Below are 22,779 nucleotides of genomic sequence, written 5' to 3'. Positions count from 1 at the left end.
TAGTATTCAGATGCAAATTGTGCAAAGGCATGCATCTATATGTGTGTGTGTGTGTGTGTGTGTGTGTGTGTGTGTGTGTGTGTGTGTGTGTGTGTGTGTGTGTGTGTGAGATATCTCTCACACACAAGCACACACACACACACACACACACACACACACACACACACACACACACACACACACACACACACACACACACACACACACACACACACACACACATATATGTATATATATATATATATATTTACTTATGTCGGTATATATATATATATATATATATATATATATATATATATATATATAGAGAGAGAGAGAGAGAGAGAGAGAGAGAGAGAGAGAGAGTGTTAGTAAGAGCAGGCGTTTGCAGGTTTCTTAATGATAATAAAACACATTCTCTGTTGTCGTACCTTAGTTATCCTCTGATATTGATATTTTGAAAAAAAAAAACAAGCAGCATCTTTCTTACGAATTAAGCTTACAGACAAACAGGATGAATACTATTGATTTTATATTAGACTCAATAGTCTTTTGACTAAATCCCTAACGTCCCCTATAGGGGGCCTAATCTCGTGGGTCCCTTTTCTCTTTGCCTTACACCCTGAATGACATGCGTGTTTCTATTTAACCCTGTGGAGGCAGGCGTTGCAGATTAGCAACAGTTAAAACCTACCTACCTGGTTCTCCACATTAGGGCTGGGCGATATGATGATTTTAGACCGTTTTACGATCTACACATCTGACGGTCTGTCATTTTTGAGAGACCTTTTTATCACGATTCACAGCTCTGCTGTTGAAAGTCTGCCTCTGAATGAAAAGGGAACCTACCTCAGGCGAATGACACGCCTTTGTTTGACCCTTAACCAATCAGAGTGAGTCATAGTAATATATTAGTGCCCCGCTTGTTTTCACCTGTGTGTGAACAAACATGGCTTCGGCCGCGGCTGAGAGCGACAGCGAGGTTTTCGTTCCGAAGAGGAACGCCTTGTCCGTTTTATGGAACTGGTTTGGTTTTTCACCAGATGACAAAGAGCAGCGAAACGCCATTTACAAGGAGAGCGTCAAGGCAAGTGATGGCAACACCACAAACTTGTTTAATCACTTGAAAAGAAGGCATCCCAAACAATACAATGAGAGCCAGCTGGCAGCTAAAGCTAAAAAGCCTGCGGCTGCAGCGGCTAGCGCTTCTTCCAGGCAGCAAACGCTAACAGACACTCACAAACATAGGCGTCATTTTAACCGGGGACGCCGGGGACATGTCCCCGGCAAAATTTGTGATTGGCAGCTGTGTCCCCCCCACTTTAAAAAAAGTCTGCTGATGAGGATTTTTGTTTTACCAGCTCAGATCTTATCCAGGAGTCGGCAACCTGTTCCCATCAAAGAGCCATTATTACCCGTTTCCCACAGTAAAGAAAACACCGCAGTAGCCGCAGCATTGTGGGCGGGGCCTACCCTCAGACAGCAGAGCGCTGCTCACAACCAGGTGACAGCAGCCGGTACCGGTCGCTCGCATGGACGTCGCACCCGTGGGGGATTCAACACCCACACTTTTCCTTCTGTTTTGCTCACCTCCACCCCAGTCTGGTTTCTTTACGTCACACTCACTCTGTTTGCCTCATCTCCTTCTTCACCTCCACTTCTGACAGCCGATGTCGGGTTTCCAGGAGAGCAGGAGAGGGAGGGACGGAAGAGCTCGACTGAATTCATCATTTTACATCTTGACATTAGCTGTACAAAGTCTTAGTTTGATAAAGTGAAGAACAACCATTTGCAGAGGTTTAGAACTGGCGCGGCACCAGGTTTTCATTTTTGGGTGGGCCACGGTAATTCTGGACGGACCTTAATAAGCAGTGACTTAAGTGAAGCAGGCAGGTCGCGCTAGAAAATTTCGTTTAAAAAGACGTCATAAATGTGTTCCCCCGTCATTTTTATTTCTAAAATATGAAGTAAAAACTCACAATTTAATTTTCAATTATTTGTCATTAATATTTAGTCTACACCCGTGCGTTAAGTGGACCATCTTCCAGTAAAAGCAGAGCATCCAGCCCATCTCTCCAAATGCGTAAAATGTGCATCAGCCGCTAGTTAGGCGCGTCGCGCGCACCATTAGCTACGTCATCCCAGACAAGAGCAGAGCAAATAGAGAAAGAATAGAGTATAATTGTGTCTGGATGTGGATGGAGATTACATTTTACAGCAGCCTGATCATCATTTAAATACGTAACCCACCACCTGTCTTCTAGTCCACGCTATCAGCATTATTTTAATTGGTGTGTGTGTGTGTGTGTGTGTGTGTGTGTGTGTGTTTTCCACTTCAAACACTGGTCTAACCAACCAGACCAGCGTGTCCAGTAACATATTAATGTTAAAATTAAACAGTTTCACTTCATGTAGGCTAGAAACATTCCACCTGCCGTGCCCGACCGCTTCTGCTCCACATGAACTTTGTGCGTGATCAAATGTCTCTACAGGTGCTTGCTGAGCTGAAGAGCTATTTTGCCTCAGACTGGATGCGTCATGCGTCTCCATATTAGAGACGGGAACAAGCGCTGTTCAGCCAAAGTTTCATAATTTCATAAAAAGAACATTTTTCCAAGTGACATCCCTCAGAGAGACCGGCTTTCCAGACCGCTTCAGTGGGAGGAAATCATCGCATGCACCGTGGTTCTGCACTGCGCTGCAAACCCCTCAGATCTTCAGCTCACTGTCCACCGTGGGCACTCCGAGCCGCGCTGAACACAGTGTCCAGTATAAAGCTCTGATGTTCTGATGGGAATCAAGTTACCTCCGCGATGTGCGTTAACGATTAAAATGTCAGCTCATCCATGCGCATCAGTGTGAGTCGGGGTAATTCTTTCAAAACAACCAACATCCTTGAGTTTATCCGTCAATATGTGGCAAGGTGGAGAAACGAGGGCCCAGGCGGGATTCGATCCCCAGACTCCCAGGTGAGAGTCATACGCTCTAACCAGTCAGCCAAAGGGACAACCCCTTGACCAAGTAGCCAGGGCGCATGATTTATCGGGACACTGTGACAGGACACTCACACTGCCACACCTGATTATGAAACTTTGGCTGAATAGTGCTTGTTCCTGTCTCCAATGTGGCGACGCATCCAGGAACCTGTCTGAGGAGAAGCCCAGAATCTGACATCCTCCAGCTCAGGAAGCGCATATGATTACGCACAAGCGTGACGCGTCAACCCGGTCTCACAGTAAGACCGGGTTGGACCTGTTCAGGTTTACGCAGACAATCTTTACATTTAGAATTGGCATACAGATGTAAAATTAATGCAGTAAAATATAAAACTTTTTATTTAAATATCCATTCATTATTTTACAAAGAGAGCCGCATCAGATGGATGGAAGAGCCGCATGCGGCTCCAGAGCCGCCGACCCCTGTGCTAGCCTACTTTATTGTCCCCAGCAATTTTTAAACCCCTCTCAAGTGTATGGTTATTGTCCCCAGCAATTCTGAAAACAAACTGACGCCCTTGCTCACAAAACTCACTCCCTACGACAGAGACAGCAGACGATGGAACAGCGTGACAGATGCAGTGACGTACCACTTGGTTAAATATTTGTGTCCCGTGCGAACAGTAGGAGCGGGATTTAAGAACATGATAAAAACATTGGATCCGCACTACGAGTTTTCCAGCCGCAAGTATTTTTCAAACACAGCCATTCCACGCATGTACGCTGAATGCAAAGTGAGAGTTGCAGAAAATATTCAGAATGAGCAGTTTTTTGCTACCACAAGCGATCTCTGGTCCAGCCGCACATCAGAGCCGTATTTGAGCTTAACCATCCACTACATGAGCAACTGGGAGCTACATAGTATTTTGAACAAGTTAATGTTTGCACAATACGTTTGCAATTGACATGTTTGCACTTTAAATATGTTTACGATTTTAATTTATGTTAAGTTACTTGAAAAACGAGAAAAACTGATTTTTGTAATTGTTTCTCTCAGGGCTTTTATCATCTCTGGTGTGAGTTTAAAATATAAGTGTGTTAGCACTGTGCTGATTATCCCTAATATGAATAAATGTTTATTTATTCAATGTTTCTCTTCTTTAATACGCAATTGAAGTTAAGCTATTCATGGATAAAAAAATCGTGATAAAATCGAAATCGTGATAAAATATTGGAAAAATCGTGATATTCTATTCTTGCCATATCGCCCAGCCCTAGGCATTACTGCATAACTTCACTCACCACATGGCCAGATCGTTTGCATTTGCTCCTTCTTTTGTCCTGGAAGAAAGAATCAAAGTTCGCTAAACCCACAGCCATTTTGTTCTTCATGTCCGGTTCGATGACGTCAGTGGCCAGATTTGTAGTTTTCTACGTATTTTCACAAAAAACCTAAAATTACTTTTGCTGCTGTTCAACAGTAAGCGCTTTCTTGGTATCAGAACGTATTTTTAAAGTTCATGAGCATCATGTGTGAATTCCTTAAACGGGACTGGAAAATAACTTTAAGTTACTGACTAGCATTCATTTTTTTCTTACTTCCATGGAAAGCAGATGGATGTGACTTGGGCTCCCTATAGGATTGTTTGTTTATAAGATTCAGATTCAGATACAGGTCATGGTAGTTAGACAGGCAGCTGAAGGGAGAGGTGGATGGGTGGGGATGACCTGAGAGTTGTTGAGGCAGGTATGAAGGAGCTAGGTCTTGGGTGGCTTTGCAGGGGACAACAGCATCCTGAAGTGAATATGGTAAATAGGGAGAAGCTAATGATGGAGTAAGGTGAGCAGAGCATGTTTTAGTGTGAATGATACTGGTGGAGATGTTCAGAACCAGCTGAGAGGAGGACCAAGGAGAAGGAGTTACAGCAATCATGAGACGTTACCATGGAGTGCAGCAGTGTGAGTGGGTGGGAAGGATGATAGATGGCCAGAAACAGCTCCGATAATCACAGTATGCTCAACAGAACTCCCGGTACTCTGACCTTTTCTGCACACTGGAAGCATCAGTGTGAATGGCAGTGGAAAGGCGTACTCATGAATGTTGCTGCACTCCAGTACACACCGGGACAGGCTAAGCGGTTTTTCCGCTGTGCTCCTCGCTCAGCTCGTGAGATCACAAAATCCTTCGAGTTTATGTCGTCTGCCGTTAAGCCAATAAGAAGGAAATCATGTCTGATGTTGCCATTTGATGTCATGTATGATGTTGTCCCTCCCCACTGCCAGGGTTGAAGTCATGAAAAACACACTACAGCACTTCTGGAACAATGCTGGGAGTAAACAAGCCATTAGGTCATTTGTAGTGACGTAATCTACATAGATATGAAATCGCATCGCTGCAACAGACTTTTTTATTTAATTACTGGGGCTTTTACACTGAAACATGTGTGATTTCCTGTCTGGCCCTATGTTAACTGTGGAAATGATTGCATCCCAGAAGCAGCGCGCGGCAAAATAGAACCCCATCTATTTTTGTTTGAATCACCCCATAGATGGATTCTGTTTGAAGCAGTGACGCTCCACTGCCGTTCCGCACCGCTGATGCTTCCAGTGTGCATGCAGTAGGTTTGAGAGGTAAGTTTTCAAAGTGCATACCGGCCCACTAAAAGCACTGGTTTGATCCATTCTTGAATCATTGAATTCTCTCTTGCCAGAGCAGTCTTTTTCTGTCCATCAGTGCAGGGCACAATCATCAGATCAGTGGAGGATCCTGCCTTCTTGTCCTCTGATTGGCTAGACGCTAGATTTACCGAGCCTAAGTCACGCCCGTCTTCCGGGTCCCTGGAAATAAGAAAATATGAAAAACATTTTGATGCTAAGACAGTGATTATTTTAGGTTTTGTGTGAAAAGACGTATAAAACTACAAATGTTTGTCTCACCAAAGTGACATCATCAAATCAGACACAGAGAAGAGGAGAAGATTAGTTTAGCGAACTTCGAATCCTTGGTACAGGATGACAGAAGTATCATTAGACATGCAGAAAACCACCATAAATCTGGCCATGTGGTAAGTAGCAGCTACTCTGGGGGGAGGAGACTCTGTGGTGACATCGCATATGCAGCGTCTGATTTGTAATCATTTTACTTGTGAATTTTTACAAGCTAACAAATCTCAACAACAGACATAGTCGGAACTCACATCATTTCTTTTCTTTTTAAGTGAAATACAACATGTATGTGATTCAGGGCATGAGACGAGGATTAGAAAGTAGTCTTCACCGCCCCGTCCAGGGACCCACGAACTGACTGGAGGGCAGGACACTAGGCTCCCTACTATCAGCAACCCTAAATTATGGATTTTAGTACAGTACATTTCCATATCTAACTAGAAGTGATGACTCTCTGCTTTTTCCTGGACCTTCACGTCAGATTTTCAGTGACGGTATGTTTTAGTTCTAGAAATGTGTTTTTAGAAAAATACTTTGTTCTTTCTAGCTTTATATTTAGAAACCGACACCCTGGTTCACATTTGACTTTGTCACAGAGCACATCTGCTTTCTAGTGTCACCGGTGTCAGTACGTGACAAGCTGACTTCAAAACAGACTCACGCTTTAAACATCCTTCTTACTGCATCATCATCCCAGAATATCTGTTAAACCAACAAACTCTACCGTTTATCAAGTATTAAGGCCCACATGATGACGTCGGAAGGGTTAATCCAACGCCTAGCTCTGAAATAAAACTCTCCAAAAGTTCTTGGGTTGGAAACATCACCCAAACACTTCTTTGATAAATGTGTCTTTAGTTTCAGATAACTTTAATAGTTGAGAGTGACAATAGATCAGTTGAAAGCTGGGCCCATTCACCACAAAGATTTAATTTAGATTTCCCTCAGGTTCTGATAAGCTCAGCACTCTGCAGACGTTGTAAGATGACAGTCAGCTCCTGCACAGCCATTTTCTGTTTGAATATGCAGACAAAGGAGAATTGGTTAGACTTTTAAAGTGTAAATTAGATTTCTGCTGAGATATGAGGACTCTGGTATAAAATATGTCTCTGTGCAGATGATGTAAAAGGTTATAACTGTGTGTGTGTGTTGTGTTATGTATTCACAACATGCTTATGTAACCTTAATAATCTTGAAGAATGTCTTGCCCTAAACTAAAATATGAATGTGTGTAATTTTAGCACTTAACAGAGATGAAGCTGTAAAATGCTCCAGCACCAGCTTTTCTCCTCACTCACATCTCCTCACATGGCCTCCCGATCCCGGGGGAAGCTGACCCATCTCCATCTTGCTGGAGCGTCATTGCTAAGGTCCGATTCACACAGCAGGATTTAAAAACTGCTGGCCGATTTTCAAACCCAGAGAGACCCCACATGTTGCAAAAAATATCCCAAATGGAACAGTTTTGGTCCTTATAGTGTGTGTGGTGATGCGCAGCAACACCATAAAAACTACAAACTACCGATTTCCCAGTCAGACAGGAAATCTTGCAACATCTCTCGAGATCAAACGTGACTTCGAAAAAAACAAACATGGTGGAAGCGTAGGCACCGTTTAGCCTGGGACTCCAGGATGCACCCACCAATATTTATAGTTGACAGTTTTGTTCCTGCCACATTTACTTACAGCTGCATTATGAAAGATGAGGTGAGACTGACATCCTGTGGTCAGAGTTGGTTACTGCAGCCCACTTTCCAAACACACAATCATTTTCCTACTACCATTCTGTGAGTTTCATGGTTTATGTCAGCGATGGATCACCACCAAAATATTCTAGATGATGAGCAAAGACGTGTCATCAAGCTGGCAAGCCATGCTACTTAACAGCATTCTGAATAAGCTGCAGTTGCTTCACAGCTTTTTTGGGAAGACCTTTCAAAAGACCATTGCAATAGTCCAGCCTGCTGGAGATGAACACATGAATGAGTTTCTCTGGGTCGTGTCTGGACATGAGACCTCCGAGTTGTGCTGTTTGATGAAGATGATAAAACGCTGATGTGACCAGTGAAGCTCAGGTCTGAATCAGTTATGACACCAAGATTTATAACCTGGGTCTTTGTCTTTATTCCTCTGGAGCCAAGCTGAGCAATAACCTCCATCTTCCATCTTTATTTCCAAATACAATCGTTTCAGTCTTGTCTTTGTTTAAGTGGAGGAAGTCTGACTGCATCCAGTCATTAAGTTGCTCCAAACACGGACAGAGTGAGTCTAGGGGAGCACAGTCACTAGGTGATAGAGCTAGGTAGATCTGGGTGTCATCTGCATAACTATGATAGGTAATGTTGTTATTGCTTATGACCTGGCCCAGGGGGAGCATGAATAGCAGTGGTCCAAGAATTGAGCCTTGGGGGACCCCACGTGTCATGGTGATCTGCTTTAATTGTGATCACCAATAGAGACAACATAACCCCTGTCTTCAAGTTAAGATTGGAACCAACTATGGACTGTACCTGAAAGTCCCACCCAGGTAATGTGTCAGGCATTAATGTGTGAAGCAGAGGTGAGGATCCACACGCGGGGGAAGAAGGTAGGTAGTCAGACATGAACGATTAAAGGCTTTAATAATAAACACGCTGACACTGAAACAATGAGCCAACAAGTGACACAGAACTGAAGGGGTTTAAATACATGAGGGCTGGGAGCTTGGGTGATTGGAAAACGAGAGGCAGGTGGGAGCAATTAACAAAGACACATGACTGAACAGAATGGGGAGACAGGACAGGGTGTGACAGTACCCCCCCCTCAAAGGGCGGATTCCAGACGCCCATAGGAACACTGCAGGGCGGGAGGAGGGGGACCTGGAGGGAGGGCCGAGAGGGACTGAGGGACCGATGGAGAGGAGGCAGGGGCCAGTAGAGTCCGGGGTCCTGCGTCTGGGGCAGAGGAGGAGGCGACGACGGGTTCTGGGAGGCTTGCGCCTGGCGAGGGCAGGACCGGCGGTGACCGGAGGCAGAGATGCTGCAGGAGACGTCCTTGACTTCTGGACTGGAGGCGGCGGCGTCGACCACTGGGCTGGAGACGGCGTCGACCACTGGGCTGGAGACGATGTCGACACTGCATGTCAGCTGTTTGGCAGACATGGCTCAAATGTTTCGGCAAACATTGTTATTATCCCCAGCAATGTTAAAAACAATCTGACATCCTTGGACGGAGGAGTAAAAAGAGGGTTTGGACTCCCCTGTGAGTTGCACCTCTGTCACCTTACTCTCTGATTGGCTACAGGTCACATCCAACAGGCAGCACCTTAGCTTGTCCTTGTGGCACACCACACACGCTGTGATATCAGAGCCAGACAATCGAACACAAGATCCAACATGCTGGATATTACTGATCTTTGTTTGGGGTCAGTGACTTTAGCTCTAGGGTTAGAAGCCCAGCCTGTAACTGGTGGGTTGCCTGCTCGAACCCTGGCTCTGTCCACGCCAGTCGTTGTGTCTCTGGGCATGTCACTTCCCCCCTACTTCCTCGCTGGCGTGTGAATGAATGGTTCACGGTGGTGTAAAGAACATCAGAGTCCTCTGACTCAGAAAGACGTTATGAGTGCAGGTCATTTATCATTTTAGATAGTCAGAAGAATCGATTCAAACATCTGCATATTAATCTTGCCGTGTGAATCAGGCTTTAGACACCGAGCTCCACATCGCTCCAGTGTGCTTATCAGTGTGTGGATGTGTGTTTGATTAGAAATGCCCTCGGAATAATAAAGAAGTACTTCAAACAGCACAGCCAGTGGTGCAGTTGAGGGTGCGTGAACCAATTCTCTTCATAATCGTGTACATTTTTCAGCCAACATGAATAATATCCACCTGTAAAAACTCCCAGTTGTGTATCACATTCAGCAGCAAGTCTTTATTTTGCCTCTTATCCCACATAAAAGGTAAAACTCTACGGGTCTCTTTTCTTCACCGCCTCCAGATGTTGGTTGGTTTAGTTTAAAATCATTTCCGTCTAAACTTGTACCAGATAAGCTGATGAGACCAGGAAGTATGATTGCATCATTTATCGTCTCTCTACTCAGCAGCTCTGCATTTTTGCTTCAGCACATATTCCCCACACACTCGAGTGTTTTGTGTCACCCTGAAGTCCCTACATCAACTTTTATGTATGGAATCCTTAAATTACACGAGCAAAATCTGATCAAGCGGTGCATTTAAAGAGCTAGTTCACTACGTAACAGTTGTCTTACTTCCACGCTGTTGTTCTTTTTTAAAACACAGAAAAGGTTTCGTCAGCCTGAGGAGGTCTACAGCCGCAGACGAATCGTAGCGAAAGAACAAGTAACGAAACCGTTTCTGTGTTTTAAAAACGAACGACAGCATGGAATTAGAACCACGACACAGCAAGAACACACCTAAGATGTTCAAAGAGTTTTCTTACTTGGTATATTTGACATATGATCGACACTCTGAGTTTAACACGCAGGTTGAAAATAGTCCGAACCTAGTTTCCTGCGTCGCCACTGATAGATCTACATTATGACATAAACTAACATTCATGGACTCACTCAGCTTGACTCGCGACGGGGAAGGCTGTTATTGGTTTAGCATCCAGGAGACAGCAGAGCACAGCTCAACTAGTAGAAAATTAGCATCAGCAAATCCACCACATGGCAGAACTCCTCCAGGCTTGTGTTACTTGTGGAGAGAACATCGTTTCTGCAGATCAAATAGAGTCAGTGGAAGAGCTGCATTGCTGTTAGCCAGTCAGAGGCAAGGATATCAGGAAATACTCAAAACTGTGCCGTTTTCAACCCCCCTACTCATTCAGCTAACTTCCGGAAACAGGAGCGCCAGAGCTTTTGTCCCTACATGGATCAACTCCTAAGCATTTGTTTATACTAGAGACCACAGTAGATTTACTGAAAAAAGCCACTTGTACATTTGCAGATCATAAAGCTACACGTGAGAGTAAAAATAAAGCCTGTCATGCAGCACAACATTGAATGCAATACTTTACACCTAGGGGCTGCATAGTGGTGCACTGGCTAGCGCTGTTGCCTTGCAGCAGGGAGGTCCTGTGTTCACGTCCCAGCCTGGGGTCCAGGGGTGGACTGGGACCAAAATTCGGCCCTGGGATTTTTACGAATCGTCGGCCCGTTGTTGGCCCTCCCCATTGGGAGAGCGGTGGGGGTGGGGGGGTGTTGCCACCCGCGGACTCGTCTCTAGGCCGAATGTGAGATCTAATATGGACTGGGACTGTTAAATTACAAGCAGGGCCAGACCGCTGCGACCGGGAGCCCTGGCCTTCCAGATCAGCTCATTCTCCACGGGCGGAGATCAGCGGGACATTAGCTACATGCTAACGTGGTAAAACAACTCCTACGTCATCGCTCTACCACGCTTTTCTTGCTAAAAACGCCTGGAAAAACTCTGTTAGCTTCAGGTTACCATGTAGCTAATGTTCTGCAGATAACCAACTGTGCAGCAGTGTCGGCACAAGCTGGGCAAGCAGCCTACTTGGCTAAGCGGCCCACTGGGACAGTGCCAGCATGCCAGTCCACCCCTGCTGGGGCCTCTCTAAATTATACTTAGGTGTGAGTGTGTTTATACTTGATTGTTTGCAATGTGTGTGTCTGTATTGCCCTGCGATGGACTGGCAACTTGTCCAGGGTGTACCCTGCCTGCATGCCCGGAGCCTGCTGGAGATAGACACCATCCACAGGTTCTTTTTCTTTTAAATGATTTTACTGATTGAGAGAAACAGGGACAGAGTTCTTGTTGTGTAGTTTGATAGAAAAAAACAAAAGTTCAGAAGTGAGATGTAGGCAGAGAGAGGAAGGAAGGTCTGTGTGAGGGTGTGAGTTCAGACAATAAGACCCAGTCATGATGTGCTCTTGCTGGAGGACAAAAAACTCTGACAGATTCTCCTGGTTTGCTCTGTTGATCTCTCTCTCTCTCTCTCTCTCTCTCTCTCTCTCTCTCTCTCTCTCTCTCTCTCTCTCTCTCTCTCTCTCTCTCTCTCTCTCTCTCTCTCTCTCTCTCTCTCTCTCTCTCTCTCAGACAGAGAACGGCGTAAATACACCCACACTCGGTGTATCAGACTGTCTCTCCAACAAGGTGACATAAAAGGAACAGTTGAGCTAATTACATCAGGATTGGACCAAAGTGAACAGCATCCCGTTTGTGTTCCTTTCTTTAAACTGTTGGGACCAGACATCCCTAGAAGGACACCGCAGTGAGTTAGACTTATAACAAAGAAACTGCAGTAAACGGGCATTCACTTCAGACTTTATTATCAATGTTCTGTTTTGCTGTTTTTACCCAGAATGTCTCAGGATGCCAGGTTTTACTGTCAGTCACATGCGTGCACCCTGCGTTTGGTATCCAGCAGCAACCCTGTGGCATGCAGGGCGGACGTGGTGATCTACAAGTTCCTTTTAGTCAGGGTCTACGGCAGGGTCAGGGTATTTACCCCTCATCCCCCGCTCCCTTGTGGTACGCTCCATGAGAACCCACAGAGAACAGAGATGTGGAAGAAAACCCAAACAGAGCCCTGATTGTCACCACCTTGGGCTGAACCCCCACAGCCCAACCTCTAAGTGGCATAATGAGCGACTGTCAATGGTGTTCTGTAAATACGTAGATGGGTTTATTTAGACGTTGGAGGGAGATCTGCCTATTTTGCAGTCCTCCAGCGTCCGTCTTTCCTGTCCCATTCAGGTTTGTATGGGAAAGTCATTTGTGATGTGTCCGCCGGAGCGCTGCAATTTGCAGCTCCTTTGACATAGGGGTTGACAGCTGAAACAAGTGAGCAAGCTGGTGGACAGGACAGCCTGCTGAGTGATGGCCGTTTCGTATTGGCACTTATTGACCAGAATCAAAGCCCCCCTACAGTGTCACATCCCAGCTGAATGGATTACAGACACAGACTGGGCCCACTGGTCCACCGACAAAACCACCTTATTAAGACCTCAGAGCAGCACACTGAACTCTGCATGACACTGTGAAACATCAAGACCAGAACCATATCATGCATTACTCAAAAAGGCTTGCTGTCAACTTCTAAAGCCCCATTTATGCTCAGTGTTAAACCCACAATCTAACAGACGGATGGAGCAGCCGGTGAAAATGTCCTGTTGGGCAAACACAAATGGCTTTAAACACGACAGCAATTCATACCCAAAACATAAAGTCTGCCAATTAGTAGACATCCACCGGGGTTCTGCTTTCTGCAGACAAACATTCACCTTCCCCCAGGAGATTTCACTGTAAACATGTTGGCATGATGAATGTTAATGGATCAAACATGTCTTTTTCCCCAGTAGCTGAATACGTTTGAACTCTGATCTGCATAGTTATCGGTTTGTGGTGTTCGGATGCTCCTGATGGTTCCAGCCTCTTGTGGAGGGGCTTCAGAGGTCACTTGTTCAGAGACCGTTGTACACCTGCTGATAACCACACATGGATGTTTGAAAAGTGAAACAAACTTTATAGGATTTACAGAAAGTGCGCAATAATTGTTTAAACTAAATTAGGCAGGTGGATAAATTTGGGCACATGTGTCATTTTAGAATAGAATAGAATATAATTTATTGATCCACAGTTGGGAAGTTCACTTGTTACAGCAGCACCAACACTTAAGAGAATAATTTGAAGATAAATAATAACAAAGGTACACGTATTTACACACAAGGGCATTAATCTAGTATTGTAGCCGTCAGCCACTGAAAAACCACAAATAAAAAATGAAAAAAAAAAAAAAACGTGGGCTCCAACACTATGCAGCATACTGCAAGAGACACAGACATGTGATGCAAATCCGGTATGGCACAAGTATTGACTACCCATCCTTTACAACCACATAATGAATATTGCATTGGTGGTATTGTGTACCAGGATCATGCCAGTACAGCTTAAACTGAGGAGTTCTACACTCTTACTAAAGAGGGGATGAATGACCTACGGTAGCGTTCTGTTTTACATCTGGGATGTCTCAGTCTGCCTCTGAAGGAGCTGTCCATGGTCTCCACAGTGGAATGCAGTGCGTTTTTTTAAGATGGAGGTCATCTTCCCCAGCATCCTCCTTTCACACGTCTCTTCAACTGTATCCAGTGGGCAGCTCAGAACCGAGCTAGAGTTGCTAACTAGCTTGTTCAGTCTGTCTCAGTCAGAGCTGCCTGCACCCCCACAGACCACAGCAGAGTGGATAACAGAGCCAACCACAGATTGATTAAAGGATTTTAGCAGCTGGAAATTAACTCCGAAGGACCTCAGCCTCCTCAGGAGGTGAAGGCGGCTTTGGACCTCCTTATACAGAACATCTGTGTTGTTGGGCCAGTTCGGTTTGCTGTTGAGGTGAACACCCAGATACTTAAATGTATCCACCAACTCAATGTCTGCTCCCTGGATGTTTACTGGAGAGTGAGGGGAAGCGTTTCTCTGGAAGAGCACCATACCCTGTGGAGCTCCAGTACTGCACACAGCCACCTCAGATGTACAGCTGTGCGGCCTCACGTACTGTGGCCTGTTGGTAAGGATGCTGATGGTCCATGCAGTCAGATGTTCATCTACTCCTGTACCCCTCATCTTCTGCTGCAGTATTGTGGAACTCAAATTGGTTGACCTTTGGCCTCCATACACAGGTGAATCCAATCATGAGAAAGAGTATTTAAGGGGGGCACGTAAGTTTCCCTCCTCTTTGAATATTCTCTGCTGCAGATGGAGTCACTGTGCATCGTTCTACTATTCGGTGCACTTTACACAAGGAGATGCTGCATGTGAAAGTGATGCAGAGGAAGCCTTTTTTCCACCCACAGCACCAACAGAGCAGTGTGAGGTCTGCTAAAGCACATCTGGACAAGCCAGCTTCATTCTGGAATAAGGTCAGGTGGACTGATGAAAGTAAAACTGAGTTATTTGGGCAAAACAAGGGGTGTTATGCATGGAGGAGAAAGAGCACAGCATTCCAAGAAAAACACCTGCTACCTAAATTAAAACATGGTGGTTCCATCATGCTGTGGGCTGTGTGGCCACTGCAGGAACTGGGAATCTTGTTAAAGTTGAGGGACGCATGGATTCCACCCAATATCAGCAGATTCTGGAGACCAATGTCCAGGAATCCGTGACAAAGCTGAAGCTGCACCAGAGCTGGATCTTTCAACAAGACAATGACCCAAAACACTGCTCAAAGTCTACTCAGGAAATTCATGCAGAGGAACAAGTAGAACGTTCTGGAATGTTCATCTCAGTTCCAGACCTGAATATTATTGAACATCAGTGGCGTGACGTAAGCTGTTCGTACAGGACCGAAGCGTTTGCAAAAGGGGATTCGTCGTGGCTCCCTGGGGAGAATAAGGGTGGTTTATAAGATCAGACTGTGGCGGTAATGTGGCGCAATCGTGGATATTCTATAAAAGATAAGGTGATGGCGGCATAAAGGGGGTATGGGGGCGGTCTCTGCGCTGCCACAGACTTCCGTTTATCTTAGACATAACTTGCTTATTATTGTGATTGAAGCCATGATTGTTTTTTTTTCCCCCAAATATGTTTATTATGATTTTCAGATTAAAACAGAACAAAATACATCAACCCCCTTCCCCTCCCCCCAACACCTACCCACCCCAAGAATCCCCTCCCTCCCATCCCCCACTTCACTCCGCTTCTTCAAAGTCAAAGGCATCTAGAAGATGCAAAAAGGGCAGCCAGATGTCCTTGAAGTCCTCGAGTTTTCCTCTGGCCATACACGTTAGTTTCTCAAGCGCCAGATTACTGGACATAGAATTGATCCATTGTTTCACTCCTGGCCTTTCTGTGGCCTTCCATTTCAAGGTAATAACGTATTTAGCTTGTAACAAGGAGAATTCAATCAATTTCTTATTCTTTTTGTTACATACAAAGCTGTCTGGATAGATGTGCAGTCAAGGGGCATCTTACATTTAATTAAATCTGAAATAATTGTACAGATTTGTTTCCAAAAGATTTGAAGTTCTTCACATTGTCACATACAATGGTAAAGTGTCCCTTTTTCTTTACGAGGATGGAATTCTAATGTCCTTTGAACAATTAGCAAATATGATTTGCCTAGGAGACATTTTTTTTATTTTTTCAAATTAGAAGTTTCGTTACTAATATACTGGGATCGACTGTACAACCCACATTATCTACTATAGAGAATATAGCTGCTAACCATGACCAAAGTAAGGGCCTCCTCTCCAAATTTTACAGTACTCTAATCTCTGGTATGAACGAAAATAGCAACTCATATTTACAGGCCTGGATATCTGATCTGGAAACAGACATTTCAGCAGAAGAGTGGAACGACTGTTGTGAACGTGCGCAAAAACAAACAATTAACACAAGATTTAGATTATTACAGTACAAGTGGCTGTTTAGAACCTATATCACACCAGTGAAGCTTCATTATTTCAACCCTAATATCCCTGACGATTGCAATAAATGTGGAAAAGAAAAAGAAGCCGTGATTGTTAAGTTTTTTTTTTTAACAAGCAGCTCCTAAAGGTGTCTGTCCCCATCAGTCCCTGTGCAGTCTCTGGTGATCTGAGCTTCAGCTCTAACAGAGAGGCTCATGGAGCGCTGCGGCGCTCCAGTGTGCCATCTCAGATGATTTTGTTCAAAAAGCAACCCTCATTGCCCGTGTTTACTTTCATTTTCAACAAATTTGCCAGCCGGAGCTCAGCAATAACTCCCCACGTCATCATGACATCTGCCTCTGTTGCGCCAGGACGCATACGACAGACCATTACCACAATATTGCTACCAAGCGAGGCGGAACGAATGCCGCAAAACTCACACAACGCCATGCCGGGATGGCGCGTTTATAGACAAACCATTGTGGTAATATTACGCCGATTTGCCAGCATGGTGTGTCTTGTAAAAAGTTCTAAAGAGAGTTGTCTGTGCTCAGAAGCCATCAAACCTGAATGAACTAGAGAAGTTTTGTAAAGAAGAATGGCCTAAAATATCTTCAACCAGAATCCAGACTCTCACCGGATGCTATAGAGCTCCGGACGTCACGTGACTCTCAGAAAGTAGACGCCATGTTGGCAGGCAAAAAAGGTAAACAATATGAACGGGATCGGCTTGGATTTTACTCCATCTGAGTTTATTTCAGACTTTAAAACCGAAGAAATCGTTTTATATAGTCAGAAACTGAATAGTCTAAACATCTCCGACCCTTACCGTGCCCCTGGGATACTTTTAAAAAACACCAGAAGCTGTCAACGTGGACCTCTTACCGGATTTGAGATGCCCTGACATTTATAATTTCCTTGTTAATTTTCCCTCGTCCTACTCCGGATTGTCGCTAAGAACATATAAAAGCCTGGAGGTATACAAATGGACTCAATCAGGGTTTGTTGTCGGGATCCAGATCTGGATTCTTCCTGCAACGGACAGCGCTGTTGTCACCGGGAGGGTAAGTGGAGATTTTTGTTACCATTAGCAACAGCCCGTTGCAAGGTTATGTCTGTGTGATCTGACAATTGATCAACCATTGCTTAAAAATGAAATACAGCTTAGCCGGTTAATTGCTGTGATCACAAAACACGTAAACGGCAGCACGCAGAACTCACGAGGCAACGTTTTACGTGACGTTTACTTGTTGCTATGAGTAATAAGACAGAAAAAGCCACGCCAAAATAAGTTTAGGAAGCCCACTAAGAATCGTAAATTAGGGATGTTCCGATCACGATTTTTGCTCCCGATCCGATTCCGTGTCATTTGATTTTGAGTATATACCAATACCAAGTCCCAATCTGATGCCTTTCAGAAAAGCATTAAAATAAGAAGAAACCATATCCAAATTGTCCTTTAAGTTTCACTTTAAATTTTTTAGGAAGTGCACTGATTAAATGATTGTTTATATTGTGAATATACTTGAAAGTAGCAGCGTTGCTCTTGTTTCAAGTTGTTTACTTCCTCAATATGCAGCTGTGAGCAATGCGTGTTCATGCGATGGAGCAGGCAGGCGGAGCCTTTGGCAGGCAGGGTAAAGCCCGATTCATGCTTCTCCGTCAGCTCCGCAAGGGACAGACACGCACGGACTGATGGAAGCGTTTTGCTCTCATACTCTTCCGTCTCCTGGGGAGTGCTACAAAGCAATTCCCCGGCAGGACAACAGAGGGCGTAGCGCTGTTCTGTGGTATCCTGTCATGTATCGGTCCAAGATAGTGTGTTTATATTGTGTTTTTTGTATAAAAGAGACTTTTTAACATGTACATATTTGTCTCTCATCCTCCTCCACCTCTTCATGCGCTCGCCACCTCTAAACCCACGTTTTCTGTCATTTCCGTCCACCAATAAAATGCTTGCTGCGCATCTTTTCACTCCTCCAGTCACGGGAAATTAAACGTTCATATTTTAGCGTGTTTTTTCGCGAGGTATTCTTCAAGCTTCTCCGTGTCTGCCGCTAGTTATCCTCGGCTCTCTTTATGTTTTTGAGGGCGCAATGGCGGCGGTGTAGACGACAGCGGTGCTCTGACCAATCACAAGCTTGCGTTCTCCGTCTCGATGGACAGATGTTTAGAAAAGAGAGCTCGACTCTGTACGCCCTTGCGGGGCTCTCCAACAGGCCCGCAAGGACAGATAATGGCGTAGCGTGTCTCCGCACTGACGCAGACGGAGAAGCATGACTCAGGCTTTACTTTTCTCTGCATAACACCTGTAGCTCCAATGCGCAGCACCGGGAGCAGGGTCCAGCCAGTCGCGGGGCGTATTAAGCACTGGTGCTGCAGAACTAGAAACACCGATGTTTTGCAGTCTGTCAGCAATTTCTATTTGATCATTAGTGTAATGTTCTCTGTCAGCTAGCTCCGCCTTTTGTCTGATCAGTGTGAACTGTGACTGTTAGAGGTAAACTGGGATTTAATGGAGACTGGTGACTTGCTTTGTTGATGGCCGAAGCGAAAAGCCGACAGCGAAAGTAGCTTGTTTGAAGGCAGCGAATCAAGGAGCTGTTTCCTTTCCAGCATGTTGAATGCTAAGTATGCACGCATTACACATGTCAAGCTCTGCCTTTGCTGTCTGGTTTAAAACACCACCAAGCTGCAGATATTTTAGCTCTCCTGAGGAGACGTGCTAGCTCTGTGTTAGCAGGCTTGCTAACAGCTGCACTTGGTGTCCGAGTCCTTGCCTGCTGTAAATTGTGTTGTTTTCATACAAGAAACTGTAACGTCCAGCAATGGTCAGTTTTTAGGTACAGATTGACCGTTCAACATCTGGTCAAAAAGGAGACACGAGACTGCATGTGTCCCCTTTAAATTGGCCTGCCTTCATCCCATCAGCTGGAGCTCAGAGCCTGCAGCTCTGAACACATGATAAGGAATTGTCAACAATAATGTTCTCTCCTCAAGGTCCAAGCTTCCCTTATCGTCCTACAGGATTCTTCATGCCTTTGAATAAGCAACACTTGCGGCCCGGATTAGTTGCTAAATCAAATTATTATTTCTTAAATTAAATATGAACTTTTACAACTTATAAGCTAGACAATCATTAAATAATTGGCAGTTTTTGCTACTTATAATAATTATAATATAATGAAATGTTTCATTAATCTGTGCTCTATGAGTGTGTTTACATGCAGCCAGTAACCCTTTTAAAACCCGAATATTCACAATAACTTGGTTCCGCAGGTCCTTGTAAACACCGCCAAAAACCCAGATATGCTCATAACCGGGTTTTAAAAAACCCGGTTACTACACCTGGGGTAACCCTCTTCTAACCCGAATGTTTACCGGGATATCCCCATCAAAGCGTGTGTTCTGCTCATGCTCTGTTCACAAGGAATCTTGGTCTTTTGAGTAGCGAGACGTCTTGTATGCGCCAGAACTCCGGAAGTAAACAACAAGTTGGGAGCAACATGGCGAGTCGCGGCACAGCACCACACTTTGAGTGACGAGGAAACTAAAGCGCAAACAAGCGTGGTCGCTATCTCTTCCGAACTGGGAAATATGTTGTTGTTTTCACGGATACCGGAACAAGAAGAACCGGAAATGACGCATATTGCATCTGGACATAGTCCATACGTCCTGGCGCTACCCCAACGTCCGCATTTAAATCGGGTTATGCAAGTTAGGGGTAACTCTTTCTATTTATGCTTGTAAACGGGTTATTCTGATCAACTCAGAAACCCGAATCCCGACCTTAACCCGATCATAACCCGGATATTGGCTGTATGTAAACGTAGTCACTGATTGAAGTTTGAAATGAATGTTATGTTATGATTACAATGATTGAAATATGTTTCAGCATGTTTACATGACAAGGTCATCACCATTTGCACTCACAAGAACAAAGTAAGGTTAAGTTAAACTCATGACACATAAATAGCCTCTACCCCAGATCAGAGGTTCCGGTATCAAAGAAGGCGTGTTTCTGAGACTCTTGGTAACATTCCTCAACTTGTCAACCTCTGGTTGGCTACACAAATCATAACATGAGAAGAGTAAAACTGGATCACTCTGGTGGTTCATCAGTTCTTGAGAAAGGTTCAGATCGGCCATCTGAAGCAAGACCCTCTTTAACCCATCAAAGCTTTTGACACGTCTCAAAACCTTGTTGCACCTGCAGAGCTGATAAAGCAAACAGTTCCTGCAGAATGAGCTGATATTGTTTAGACTCCTTAAGAGTCCCAGACGCGCGGTACCATCCGTCTGTTGTGACCTGGAGACAACTCTAAGACCGGTCTAGTAGTGCCGTAGTTTCCTCTACGGACCTTGGTGCCTGGAAGTCCGAGGACTTCGACATTCCAGATCTATCACGAGGGTCTACGAGTGGGTATGTGGACACGACAGATAGCGTCTGATGTGTTTTGATAACAACCACCTTCATAGCTTAACGCAAACCAAATTCTTTTACATCCAGAACTCAGCTCTCCTAGATAAGGAAGTTCTGATAACATCGCATTCACACATAGGTTCATACATCACATTCAGCTCCATCCATCACAGTAAATGTTAGTTAACTTGTCATGTTTTAATTGTTGGTAAAATAAATTCTTACTTTTATAAACCTGACTCTTTTCTGAATCAGAACGAAGTGTTTACAATCCCCTAATAAATAAAGAATCCTAGAATCTTCTGATAAACACCATAAAGACCAAGCAGAGTTGATGTTCTATATTTAGATATCACAGCTTATTGGTCATAAGTAGAGGTAATATACATATTGAGCTCTTAAAGCACTCAATTTACCAAATCCTACAAAACAAATATTATGACTGAAATTAAAACTAAGCCATTTTTGTTATATTTGAAAATCTCAATGTCAGGGTGAATTTAGAAAGTCATGTTTGTTGTTTTAAAAGGTTAAATCCAGTTTATTTCTCCTGATTCTGATCCTTTCAAAAACACGTGATCGGGCCTGATTTCCGATCACGTGATCGGATTGGAGCATCCCTAGCGACTATGAATAACGAAGCCAAGACCGAATTGAATCGAATTAGTGATTAATCCATTCAGAGCCTTATGAATCGAATTGATTTAGGACATTGGCCACAACAGCCAGCACTATGTGTAGGTACATTACACGCATGCAAGCACGCACACACACATACATTAGCACCTGCAACACGGATCGTTCCTATTGGTCATGAGTTGATGACATCAGTTTGAACTCTGAACCATTCGTGCCTGACAGCGGAACAGCTGAGATTAAGCTGGGAGGAAGTTGGAGAGGCGAGCGTTTTGTGAAGCTCTGCAACAAAACTGTTCAACTGATCTCAAGGACCCGGAACAGCAGCGGGATGCTTCACGGGGGGGCGGTGGGGGTTCTGCAGATCGTATCTGCTGCTACACGCACTCTTGGAGTTTGGAGAGGCAACAAGTGCTTCTGTACATCTTCACCCACCCCATCCTCTGTCCGAACCCCCCCACCTCCACTAGCTGGCTTTCTCCGGGTCTTTTTGTCAGTTGATTACTAATGGTTGAGACACACACTGATCCCCCTCCCTTGTCAGAACCACACAGGGGCTTAAGGCTGGAGCACAAAGTGGAGACCCCCACACAATGATCTGAGTTACAGAGGCTATTTTCTCTGTTGTCCATTGTAGCCCCCACCCCCACTGGCTTTACTAAATCACTGCAGAGCCTGTGGTTTTCCCAGCAGGAATCAATAGCTCTATGCCAGAATCCAGATTTACCCAGTCCCTAAAAACGTAGCGGTCTGTCCTTGTAACAACCTGCACTGGTAACAAAAACCAGAAGGAAAACCACCCAAACACGCCTCAGGTGACACCACAGCACCCTCACCAGAACAAAGCAAACACACACAGGCCATCACTTACCGGTGAGAGGACACAGGCTGTCTCCTCCTCCACAGGTCGCTGTCTGTCTCTGGGACAACTGCCCAGACATCCTATCCGTCTGTCCTGACCTGTGTTTGGGACCAGAGAGGGAGCTTAAGTGGCCCACCAAGGGGGTTTCTGGCATTTTGCCCACTCAGTAATGACAGCTAAGCTGCCAGCAGCTAGCCTAACTGGTCTCTCAGTGGTGCTACGGTATTGATATTGGATCGGGTTGCAAAGAGCCTGGCAGCCTTTTAATGAGAGCTCAGATTGATCAGGCAGCGGCGACTCTCTCTTAATCCTTATAGGCTGTCCCTTCAGGTCCGACCTCCCTCTGATCTCTATTACCGTCTCAGACCAACACACACACTCTCACACACTCTCACTGGCACAGTTAGATGAATTTAGGAGTTAAATAGTTTGGATGACAGGGTAACTTTAAATATTTATATTTGTAAGTGAGAATAATGTGCGGGGACTTTTACAGACCCCTGGCCTGCACCGGGCTGCTTCTGATCTATTCGTCTCATTTGGACTTTAGTCGATATGCAGCAACGCTGCTGCTGCTGCTTGTGGATTACATGTAATTCACGACTAAACCATAAAACTGAACCTGCTG

General features: G+C 44.8%; 1 protein-coding gene across 6 annotated transcripts in view; it reads right to left on the bottom strand.

The window, feature by feature from the left end:
* The window catches only part of sulf2a (sulfatase 2a), a 57,878-nt gene that overhangs the window by 21,801 nt on the left and 13,298 nt on the right, over positions 1 to 22,779 (bottom strand). The window contains exon 1 of one of the 6 annotated variants that reach the window (XM_070549156.1): positions 5,568 to 5,695. The exons of the other annotated variants lie outside the window; for them this stretch is intronic. The gene's annotated coding sequence lies outside the window, so the exon portion shown is untranslated. Of the gene's footprint in view, positions 1 to 5,567; positions 5,696 to 22,779 lie in introns of those variants that run through there. 6 annotated transcript variants of the gene reach the window in all.

Source organism: Nothobranchius furzeri, chromosome 3, assembly GCF_043380555.1.
Source record: "Nothobranchius furzeri strain GRZ-AD chromosome 3, NfurGRZ-RIMD1, whole genome shotgun sequence".
NCBI lineage: Eukaryota > Metazoa > Chordata > Actinopteri > Cyprinodontiformes > Nothobranchiidae > Nothobranchius > Nothobranchius furzeri.
The sequence above is the reverse complement of the archived record's forward strand: the minus strand, read 5'-3'. Positions and strand labels throughout refer to the sequence as shown.